Genomic DNA, 12,015 nt, shown 5'->3' with positions numbered 1-12,015 from the left:
AATAAATAAACTTAAAAATTCACTAGAGGGTTTTAACACCTGATATGAGCAGACAGAAGAAAGAATCAGTGAACTTGAATCTAGGATATTGGAGTCATTGAGTCAGAGGAACACAAAGCAAAAGAAGGAAGAAAAGTGAACAAGGTTTACAGGACTTACAGGACACCATAAGCAGGCCAATCTATGTATTATGGGAGTCCCAGAATGAAAATAAAGAATGAAAGGGTCAGAGAGATTATTTGAAGAAATAATGCCAAAATCTTACCAAATTTGATGAAAGATATAAATCTACAAGTCCAAGAAGCTCAACAAATGAAGTAAATAGGAAATACCCAAAGAGACCCAGACCAAGACACATTATAAACACAGTGTCAAAAGACAGAAAATCTTGAAAGTAGCAGGAGAAAAGCAACTTGTCACTACAAAGGATATTCAATAAGATTAACAAATGATTCCTCATCAGCAACATAGGATTGATGTTAAATGCATCATCCCACTGCTTCCTGCTTCTCTGAGAATGCAGTGGGATGATGCATTTAAAGTGCTAAGAGAAAAAAAAAACTCTCAACTGAGAATTGTGTATTTGGTAAAATGTGTTTCAAAGATGAGGAAGAAATTAAGGCATGCCCAGATAAATGAAATCTGAGAGATTTAATTACCACTAGAAAATCTTTGCATGTAATGCTAAAGGGAGTTCTTCAGTCTGAAATGAAAAGAAGCTACACAGTAACTTCTGTGTAGCCATATGAAGATATAGAGATATCAGGTAAAGTTATATGCATGGGCAAATATAAAATCTATTATTAATGTAATTTGAGTTTGTAACATCACTTTTTAGATCCTACATTTTTAAAAGACAAATGCATAACATTTACAAATCTATGTTAATTAGCACACAGTGTATAAGGATGTAATGTTTAATTTGTGACATCAATAACATAAATTTGGGGAGGAGGGCAGAGATGTATAGTACAAGATTGATATTAAATTGTTATCAATTGAAAATAGATTGTTGTACTTTTAGAATATTAAATATAATCCTTATGGTAAGCACAAAGAAAATATATAAAGGATATACAGTAAGTCCCCTACATATGAACCTTCAAGTTGCGAACTTTCAAAGATGCGAACGTGTGTTCGCAAGTCAAATCACGTAAGTTAATTCACATGATTGGCGTACATTGTGCTTTTGTGTACTTTACTGTACAGTACTGTATAGAGTACTGTAGTACAGTATCTTTAGTTCAAGCCTAGGATGTCCAGAAGCAAGCATAAGAGATTCACAATGCAGGAAATGGCAAGGGGATTTTCTTTATTTGAGGAGGCACTGTTAGTTTTTGAGGTACATGACCTGAATGTAGAATGGTATACAAAGGTTGCAGTAACTGTTCAGAATGCAATCCAGTGCTACTGTGTCATCTGTGATGACAAAAAAAGAGCTACTACCCAGACATCACGGGATCGTTTCTTCAAAAGGGTAGGTAGAATTGAATCCAGCAAGGAACCAGAACCTGTGTCATCAACATCAGGAATGAGTGAAATTGCAGTTTGCCCTCCATCTCCTATTGCTTATGATCCTTCAGCTCTACCATCTCCCACCTCCTCTCCCTCCTCCAGTCAGTAACCCTTCTTGCCTGTTCACTTGATGCCAGCCCCTGTATGCCAACTGTTGTATTGTACTACTGTACTTTTCAAGGTACTGTACTGTAAGATTAAAAAGGTTTTCTTTATTTTTTGTGTTTGTTTTTTATGTATTATTTGTGTGAAAAGTACAGTACTATATAGCCAATTGTGTTAGTTGGATACCTAGGCTAACTATGTTGGACTTACGAACAAATTGCACTTACAAATGCGCTCTCAGAACAGAACTCGTTTATATGTAGGGGACTTACTGTACACAAAAGGAAATGAGTAGGGAATCAAAATGTGTTACTACAAAATACTGACTAAATATAAGGAAAGACAGTAAAGGAGAAAATAAGGGACAGAAAAACTATCAGACATACAGAATTCAAATATGAAAATGGCAAAAGTAAATACTTCCCGTTCAGTAATTACTTTAAATGTATATGCATTAGATTGCCTAATCAAAAGGCATAGGTTGGCGGAATAAATTTTTTAAAAACTTGGTCCAACTATATGCTGTCTTAAAAAATTCACTATAGATAACACATAAGTTGAAAGTTAAAAGATGGAAAAAGTTGTTTCATGCAAATAGTAGGTAAAAGATAGCTGGGATGATCATACTAATTTCAGACAAATTGAATGTTAACTCAAAAACTGTTATAAGAGACAAAGACAGTATATATTGATAAAAAGTTTAATTCAAGAAGATATAGCAATTATAAACATATATGCACCAATTATCAGAGCTCCAAAATAATATGAAGCAATTGACAGAACTGAAAGAGAAATAGGTATCTCTACACTAATAGTAGGAGACTTCAGCACCCTGCTTTCAATAATCAATAGAACAAACATACAGAAGATCAGTAAGGAAACACAGGACTTGAACAACAGTATAAACCAAGTGTGCCTAACAGACCTTTATAGAACACTCCACCCAACAACAGTAGAATATGCATTTTTCTGAAGTGCCTATGGAACATTCTCTAGGATAGACCAATTATTAAGCCAAAAAAAACACGTCTCAATAAATTTAAAAAAAGACTGAAAACATACAAAATGTCTTTTACAATCACAATGGAATATCTATACATCAATAACAGAAAGAAATTGGAAAATTCACAAATATGTGTAAAATACAAATCAAACTCAAACAACCAGTGGGTCAAAGAAGAAATCACAGTAGATATTAGAAAATGGAAATGAAAACACAACATACCAAAACTTATGTAATGCAGTGAAAGCAATGATAAAAGGGAAATTTATAGCTGGAAACACATCAGTAAAGAAGAAAAATCTTAAATTGACAAACTAATTTTATGACTTAAGAACTGAAAGAGAACGACAAACTAAAGCTACAACTAGCAGAAGGAAGAAAACAATAAAGATTAGAGCAGAGATAAATAAAATAGAGAATATAAAAACAATAGGGAAAATCAAGAAATCCAAAAGTTTGTCCTTCAAAATGAACCACAAAATTGTTAAAACTAGCTTTGTTCACTAAGAAAAAAAAAAAAGGAGTAATAAATCACTAAAATCAGAAATGAAAGTGGGGATATTACTACCAATCTTCACAAACAAAAAGGATCATAAGAGAGTACTATGAACAATTGTACACAAACAAATTTGATTATGTATATGAATTGGACAAACTCCTAGAAACACACAATTTACCAAAACTAAAATCATAAAGAAATAGAAAAATTGAGCAGGCCTCTAACTAGTATGGAGGTTGAATCAGTAATCAAAAACCACATAACAAAAACAAAAAAGGCCTGGATTAGATGACTTCACTGGTGAATTCTAAAAAAACCCAAAAACGCACCAAAAAAATTTAAAGAAGAATAAATAGAAAGCCTTCTCAAACTCTTCCAAAAAATTGAAGAGAAGAATTACTTCTTAACTCATTCTATGAGGCTAGCATTACCCTGATACCAAATCCAGACAAAGACACTACATAACTGCAGACCAATGTATGTTATAATATGTATGCAAAAGTTCTCAACAAAATACAAGTAAATCAAATTCTGCAGTATATTAAAAACACTATACACCATAACCAAGTGATTTTTTTTTTTGGCCATGCCACACAGCTTGTGGGATCTTAGTTTCCTGACCAGTGATCAAACCCGGGCCCCCTGCAGTGGAAGTGCAGAGTCCTAACCACTGGACTGCCAGGGAATTCCCAGCTGAGTGATATTTTTGCCAGGACTGCTAGGATGTTATAACATACAGAAATCAATCAATGTAATACACCACATTAAGAGAATGAAATGGGAAAAAAAGAAAACATTGTCATCTCAAAGAATGCAAGAAAAGAATTTGACAAAATTCAATACTCTTTTATGATAAAAACACTGAGCAAACTAGGAAAGGAAGGAAACTACATCAACATAATTATAGTCCATATATGAAAAACCACAGCTAACATCATGCTCAGTGGTGAAAGACTGGAAGCTTTTCCTCTAAGACCAGAAAAAAGACAAAAATACCTGTATTTACCATTTCTATTCAATATAGTTTTGGCATTTCTAGCCAGAGCAATTAGTCAACAAAAAGAAATAAAAGACATCCAAATTGAAAAGAAGTAAAATTGTTTCTGTTTTCAGATGACATGATCTTATATGTAGAAAACAATAAAGATTCCATAAAATACTGTTGGATCCAATAATAAATTCAGCAAAATTTCTGGGTACAAAATCAACATACAAAAATAAGTTGTATTTCTAAACATTAAAAACAGTGGACAATGTGAAAAAGACATTAATAAAACAATTCTATTTACAATAACACCAAAAATAATAAAATAGAAATAAACTTAACCAAGGAGGCAAAATACTTATACACTGAAAACTACAAAATATTGCTGAAAGAAAACTGAAAAGACATAAATACATGGAGAGACATCCTATGTTCATGGGTTGGAAGGTTTAATTTTGTTAAGATGTCAATACTCTCCAAAGCAATCGACATACTCAGTCCAATGCAAAAACTATCAAAATCCCAATGATTTTTTTTTTGCAGAAATAGAAAAAGAATCTATCCAACAATTCATAGGGAATCTCAAAGAAATCAGAAACAAAACTATTAAAACAATCTTAATAATGAAGGACAAATTTGCAGGATTTACACTTCCTGATTTCAAAACTTGCTACAAAGCTACAGTAATCAAAATGGCGTGGGACTGGAAGAAAGATAGACATATAGACCAATGGAATAGAATAGAAAACCCAGAAATAAATCCTCACATATATGGTCGAATGATTTTTGATAACATGCCAAAATCATTCAGTGAGGGAAAGAATAGTCTTTTCAAGAAATGGTGCTGGGAAAACTGCATGTCCACATGAAAAGAATGAGTTGGACCCTACACCATGTATAAAATTTAACTCAAAATGGATCAAAGACCTAAACATAAGAGCTAAAAGTATAAACTCTTGACAATAATATAGGAGGAATACTTCATGGCAATGGATTTGGCCAGATTTCTTGGTTATGACTCCAAAAGAACACGCAACAGAAGAAAAAAATAATGGACTTCATCAAAATTAAATCTTTGTACATCAAAGGACAATATCAAGGAAGTGACAAGGCAACACAAGAATGGGAGAAAATATTTGTAACTCATATATCTGATAAAGAAATGGGGAATCTCCTGGCAGTCCAGTGGTTAGGACTCCATGCTTCCACTGCAGGGGGCATAGGCTCAATCCCTGGTTGGGGAACTAAGATCCCACATGCCGCATGGCACAGCCAAAAAAAAAAAAGAATTATTAGTCAGAGTATGTAAAGAACTTCTACCACTTAACAACAACAAAACAACCTAATTTAAAATTGGGGAATGGACTCAAATACACATTTCTCCAAATAAGATGCACAAGTGGCCAATAAGCACGTGAAAAGATGCTCAGCATCATTAGTCATTAGGGAAATGCTCCTCAGAACAACAATGAGCTATCTCTCCACACACATTAGGATTATTATTATTTAAAAAATAATAATAGTGAATAACAACTGTTGACAAGGAAGTGGAGAAATTGGAAACCTTGGCCCTGTGGGTGAGAATGTGAAATGATGCAGTAGCTTTGGAAAACAGTATGATTGATGGTTCCTCAAAAACTTACACATAGAATTGCCATATAATCCGTCATTTCCGCTTCTTGGTATATACCCAAAAAACTGAAAGCAGAGACTCAAAACAAATATTTGCACATTAATGTTCATAGCAGCAATATTCCCAATCATCAGCATTATTCCTCATAGCCAAAAGTGGAAATAATCCAAATTCCCATCTTCAGATAAATGGATGGTCAGTATTTGCTGTGTATATATACACCATGGAATATTTCTCAGGGATAAAAAAGAATGTATTAATGATTCACCCAACAACATGGATAAATCTCAAAAACTTTATGCTGAGCAAAGGGAGCCAAACACAGTAGAGTCCCTACTGTGTGTTTTCATTTATTTGAATTTCAAAAAGAGGAAGCACTAACATTTGGTGATAGAAATGAAGACAGTGTTGAGTGCGAATTGACTGAGATAAGGCATATGGGAAATTTTGTATACTAATATTCATAGCAACATTACTTACAATAGCCACATATGGAAACAACCCAAATATTCATGTTTGGATGAATGGATAATCAAAATTTGGTATATACATACAATGAAATATTATTTTGCCTTAAAAAGGAATGAAATTCTGATACATGCTACAACATGAATGAACATTGAGAACATTATGCTAAGTGAAATACTTCATCCATAAAAGGACAAATATTGCATGATTCCACTTATATGAAGGACCTAGAAGAATCTAATTCATAGAGATAGAAAGTAGAATAATGGTTACCAGGGGCTAGGGGGAGATGGAAATGGGTAGTTATTTTTTAATGGGTATGTTGTTTCAGTTTGGGATAATGAGAAAGATCTCAAAATGAATACAGGTAATTCTTGAACAATGGTTTGAATGTACTTAATGCTGCTTAACTGTTAACACTTAAAATGGTTAAAAGGTAAGTTATATATTATGTATATTTTACCACACTAAAAAATTATCAAGCACTTACTATACCCTGTATCATATATTAGGCACTGGACCCAAAAAGATCAGTCTTTTGAGTAAAATGGAAATATAGGCCTCTGTTATACTCTCATATATTCTTTTCATGGTATCTTCTTGACAAGAAATTGATATTAAGAAAGGGATTAAAACAGTATATATCAATTTGATCATTTCCTATCTTTTTTTTTTCTATTCATATATTCTGCCCTAAGGAGAAGTTTTATGATTGACTTATCATTCATTTACCATCAGCTTCATAGTTGTGAGGTGCTAAATTGCTTTTTCATAAGAGATAGTCTTACTCTGCATTATCTGTAGACATTTCTCTAGGGAAATAGTACTAGAGAAAAACAGAATAAATTTAGGATCAAGCAACAAAAAATATAGATGCCTTTACTGCACACAGACCCAGGATACATACGTAGGTATATAGCATTATATTAAAACAATTCTTTCTGAAGTGTATTTGGCAGCAAACTGAGGTAAACATGTTGTGAAACTGTAACATTAAACATTCAAGATAGAACACTTACAAGCTGGCATATTACCACTATTTCAACAATTCAATATTTCAATCAAACATTGCATTTTAACGACATAAAACAAATAGTACATTAATTAGGGCTAAAAGATGTTGCCAAATACAGAAAGGATGGGCCTTGGGAAAAGTAATTATTTGCATTATACCTGATTAAGTTGATAAATTTAGTTATTCCTCCAAAATGTGAACAAATCAACACCTTGAAGTATGACTTATCTGATTTGGCCATCTACTGTGATCAAATTAATCAGTACAGTCAGTGTAGAAAAAGTCAATAACTTCTACTCCAAGAGGAAAGATGAAAAGCAGAATGACAGAAGAGAATATATTGCGAACCTGTTATATCATCCAAGGAATCATAGAAGCTTTTCAGGACTCACCTAAAAGTATTTTCAAAACATAAGGTTCTGCCCTCCAATTTGTAACTACAGGCAGTTTTACAATACTGTAGTAACTTTTTTCCTATACTCTTATATTTCATGAATTAAATGATGCAGTCTTTCATTTAGCAATTATAAATAAATGATGACTATGATGAGTGTGAATATGCAGCAGCACATTTTTTATTTTGCAATTCTTAGTGCTGCACATTCATAACTTTTACTTGTGATTTCATAAATATGTATAGCTCCACAGGGATTGAGCTAATAAATGACACTGGTCCTAGTATATTCATAAACATAAACATATGACATCACTTCCCCTTTGAACATTCAACTTGATTTTTTTTATGAGTTGCTGATTAGAAAGTACTTTGTGATTCATACTCCAAGATTTAAATTATCCTTCAAGTAATAGTATATAAATATTATGATAGATGAATGTGTTACAGAAAGTTTTTCCTTGATGAAGTATTTTCCACAACTTAGTAGTTTTTGAAGTTTAAAAAAAAAATCTCTGGCTCAAATTTCATTCCTAGACTAAGAAATTCTTATCTTTAGGAGAAAATCACTTTGTCATACCATAGGCCTATTTTTTTTCTTAATACATAAGGGTAAAAAATTGCAAGCAGTGCCGAAGTTTTACAGCGGAAATAAAATCTGCCCTATACTATAGCCTGACCCTCAGTCTCTTGGTTTCTTGCGTATTTCTTTGAGATATTCTATGCCTATACAAACATATTAGTATGTAGCTCCTTCTTTTATTTTACACAAATTGCTGAATGCTATACATATTGTCCTACACATGGCTTTTAAAACTGAACACAAATTTCTTGGAAGTCTTTCCATTAGTAAATATAGGTCTCCCTATTCCTTTCAACAGCAAATTAGAAACCTCATATATGCTTACCATAATTTCTTTAACAAGTTCTATACCACTATTTGCCAATTAGGTTAGTTTGGTAGGTCATATCAACAGAGGAAGACATGAAATAATGATAAGAGGCATTGCATTTAGTGTCAAACACCTGTGTACAAATCTTTGCTAGGCCACCTAATAACTGTGTGACTTTGGTATAGTCACTTACCATGTAGTTATGCAGATGAGAAAGTGTTGGACATAATCCCTGCCCTCAAGGACCTCTTACAAACCATTCAAAAGAAAATATATACATATGTGAAATGAAAAATAATACTAGATTGCTAAGTAACAAATAAAATATATTAAAGTATCTCTACCATGTTGATAAAACAATAGAGGGGCTATGTGTGGTTAAGAAAGATTGTCACTGTTAGCTAAATTTATTTTTCCTTAGGGAGATAAATTTTGAGATGGTACTTAAAATGGACCTCAAGCATGAAGGGCTTTAAATAGACATAGAAGAGGGAAAGGACACTCACTCTGGGAGGGATAATCAATTATTTATCATATTTCATATTATGATATTTGAGGAGTTTACATTAACTGCAGTCTCTCACTTTTTTAAAGGATTTTCTCTTTAAATTTATTTGCAAGTAGAATATGTTTTAAAACAGTGCTTGACTCAGAAACAGGTAGACTATTACCAAACTCCTTTCCCTCTCTATTAATCACCACACATTTCCTTACTTGAGACAGCAATCAGGCAACAATTTTTAAGTCCAACAGGAAAATTTTACAAATTGTCTTTACGGTTGTATCACACTATCTTAAGCACAAATGTCATCATAATAAAAATCCCTTCAGAACAAAATATTCAAACAGTTTAAGTAACAGGATATATAAATATTGTGTTAAAGAAAACATCTCTGATGGATTAATTCTAATGTAGTTATCTATTTATATTCAACTATTGGTGATATTAGAACTTACATTTTCAGTACTACAGGCTTTTTCCCAAAATAATAACCTCTTTCTTTCTCATAGATTATAGTTGCCTATATAGTAAGTCAAAAACGAACCTAAGCATGTGCAGGTTTCTATACTTTTATAGTTATGTTGGCAATGGTCTTTGTTTCCTAGGATGAATTGCATTTTTATTATGCACTTTTGAAGAAGTAAATATCAAGTGTAATTTTTTCCAACAGTATGGACTGCATACCTGAAAAACAGGTTTCAGCTCAATAAATTTGGGAAATCTGGGGTTAAAGAAAGTTTGAGTATTTTTAATTCAACTATTTATTTTGAGATAATTTTAAGTTGCAAGCAGTTGTAAGATATGGAGAGATCCAGCATGCGTCTTACCTAGTTTCCCCCAATGACAACATCTTGCAAAACTGCAGTACAATATCAACCAAAGTATTGACATTAACACAAAGACAGAAAATAGTCCATTTACCATGAGGCTTCTATTATTCACCTTATATAACCAAACTCACTCCCTTCCTTCCTGCCTCCTCCATTTTTATCCCTTAACCATGACAACCACTAATCTGTTCTCCATTTCTATAGTTTTACCATGTCAAGAAAGTTATATAAATGGGATTATATAGCACGTGACCTTGTGGGATTACCTTTTCTTCACTCAGTATAATTCCCTGGAAATTCATCCAAGTAATTGTGTGCATCAATATTTTGTTCCTTTTCATTGCTGAGTAGTATTCCATCATATGGATGTACCATAATTTGTTTTAACTATTCACCTACTGAAAGACATCTCAATTGTTTCCCAACTGGGACTATTATGAATAAAACGGTGATAAACGTTCATGTATAAGTTTTTGTATATAGCCTTCATTTCTCCAGAATAAATGTCCTCGAGAACAATTGCTGAGTGATATATTATTTGCATGCTTAGTTTTTTTTTAAGAAACTGCCATATTCTTCACCAGAGTTACTGGACCATATGACATTCCTACCAGCCATATATGATTAGTTCAGTTTCTCCTCATCTTCACTAGCATTTAGTGGTATCGTTATTTTTATTTTAACTTCTCTGGTGGACTTGTGATGATATTTCATTGTGGTTTCAATTTGCTTTTTCCTAAAGGCTAATGGTGTTGAACATCTTTCATGTGCTAATCTGCAATCTGTGTATTCTCTATGGGAAAATATCTCTTCATGCATTTTGTCAATTTTCCAATACACTGTTTTTCACTGTTAAGCTGTATTACATATTCGAGATACTTACCCTTTGCTGGATATAAGGATTGCAAATATTTTGTCTTAATCTGTAGTTTGTTTTATCATCCTCTTTAAGAGACTTGCAGAGCAAAAGTGTGGGCAAGTTCATTATTAGCACAAAGGAATATCATTGACTTTTTAGTGTTGAACTTAAATCCTGCAACCTGATGGAAATGATGCTTTTTAAAAATTCCTTGTGGTTTTCTATGTAGACAATTATGTCATCTCCAAAGAGGTACACTAATACACTTTATTAGCACTAATAGAATTCTTTTTCTATATACAAGATCATGTTATTGCCATATACAGATAGTTTTTTCTTCCTTTTCAATCTGGGTGTCTTTTATTTCTTTTTCTTGCTTTATCACAATGGCTAGAACTTCCAGTACTATTTTGAACAAAAATTGTAATAGTGGACACCTTTGTCTTTTTCCTGAGTTTAGGGGGAAAGCATTAAATTTTTCACCATTAAGCATGATGATAGATGTAGATGTTTCCTAGATGCTCTTTATTAAATAGAGGAAGTGTCCCCTTGTAGTCCTAGTCTGGTGAGAATTATTGTTATAAATGGGGATGGGTTTTGTTAAATGATTTTTTGTGTGTATCAATTGATATGATCATATTTATTTCTTTTTTTGGACATAAAACCTTTTTATTATATAACCTCTAAATATCAACTAGCCATAAAATTCCAAGCTTCTGTTTCCCCCCAGATTTCATAAACTCCCATGCTTTTCTCAGATTTTTATGCCAATAATTTATCAACATTTTACTTGACAATCCTCTTTATTTGCATTTTGCTTACTCTCTTTAGATTAAGGGTTCCATTTTTATTATTGCTTCCTTTTCACTTTTTTTTTTCACCTCTGACAGCCATATTTATACTTCTTTAATTTCTTCTTATTATCCACAGGGTCATAGAACATGTAGGAAACAAAAGGCAAATAAAGCGTTTGCACAGTTGTCCTAAAGGATAATGTTACTTCTTGGAAGACTTATAGGAAAAGATAAAGAACCACAAGAAAGAAGACTGTATTCCCTCTGAGAAATACCTCCTTTTTAAATTTGTTTAATTTTTTATATATTTATTATTTTTCAATATTTTAAAAAAATTAATATAGTTGATTTACAATGTGTTAGTTTTGGGTGTACAACGAAATGATTATAGAGTATTACTAAATATTCAGTTTAGTTCTCTGTGCTATACATTAGGTCCTTGCTGGTTATCTGTTTTATATTTAATAATGTGTATATGCTAATACCAAACTCCCAGTTTATCCCTCCTCCACCCTTTCCC

Source organism: Eschrichtius robustus, chromosome X (assembly GCF_028021215.1).
Source record: "Eschrichtius robustus isolate mEscRob2 chromosome X, mEscRob2.pri, whole genome shotgun sequence".
Classification (NCBI taxonomy): Eukaryota; Metazoa; Chordata; class Mammalia; order Artiodactyla; family Eschrichtiidae; genus Eschrichtius; species Eschrichtius robustus.
Note: the sequence above shows the minus strand (reverse complement) of the source record.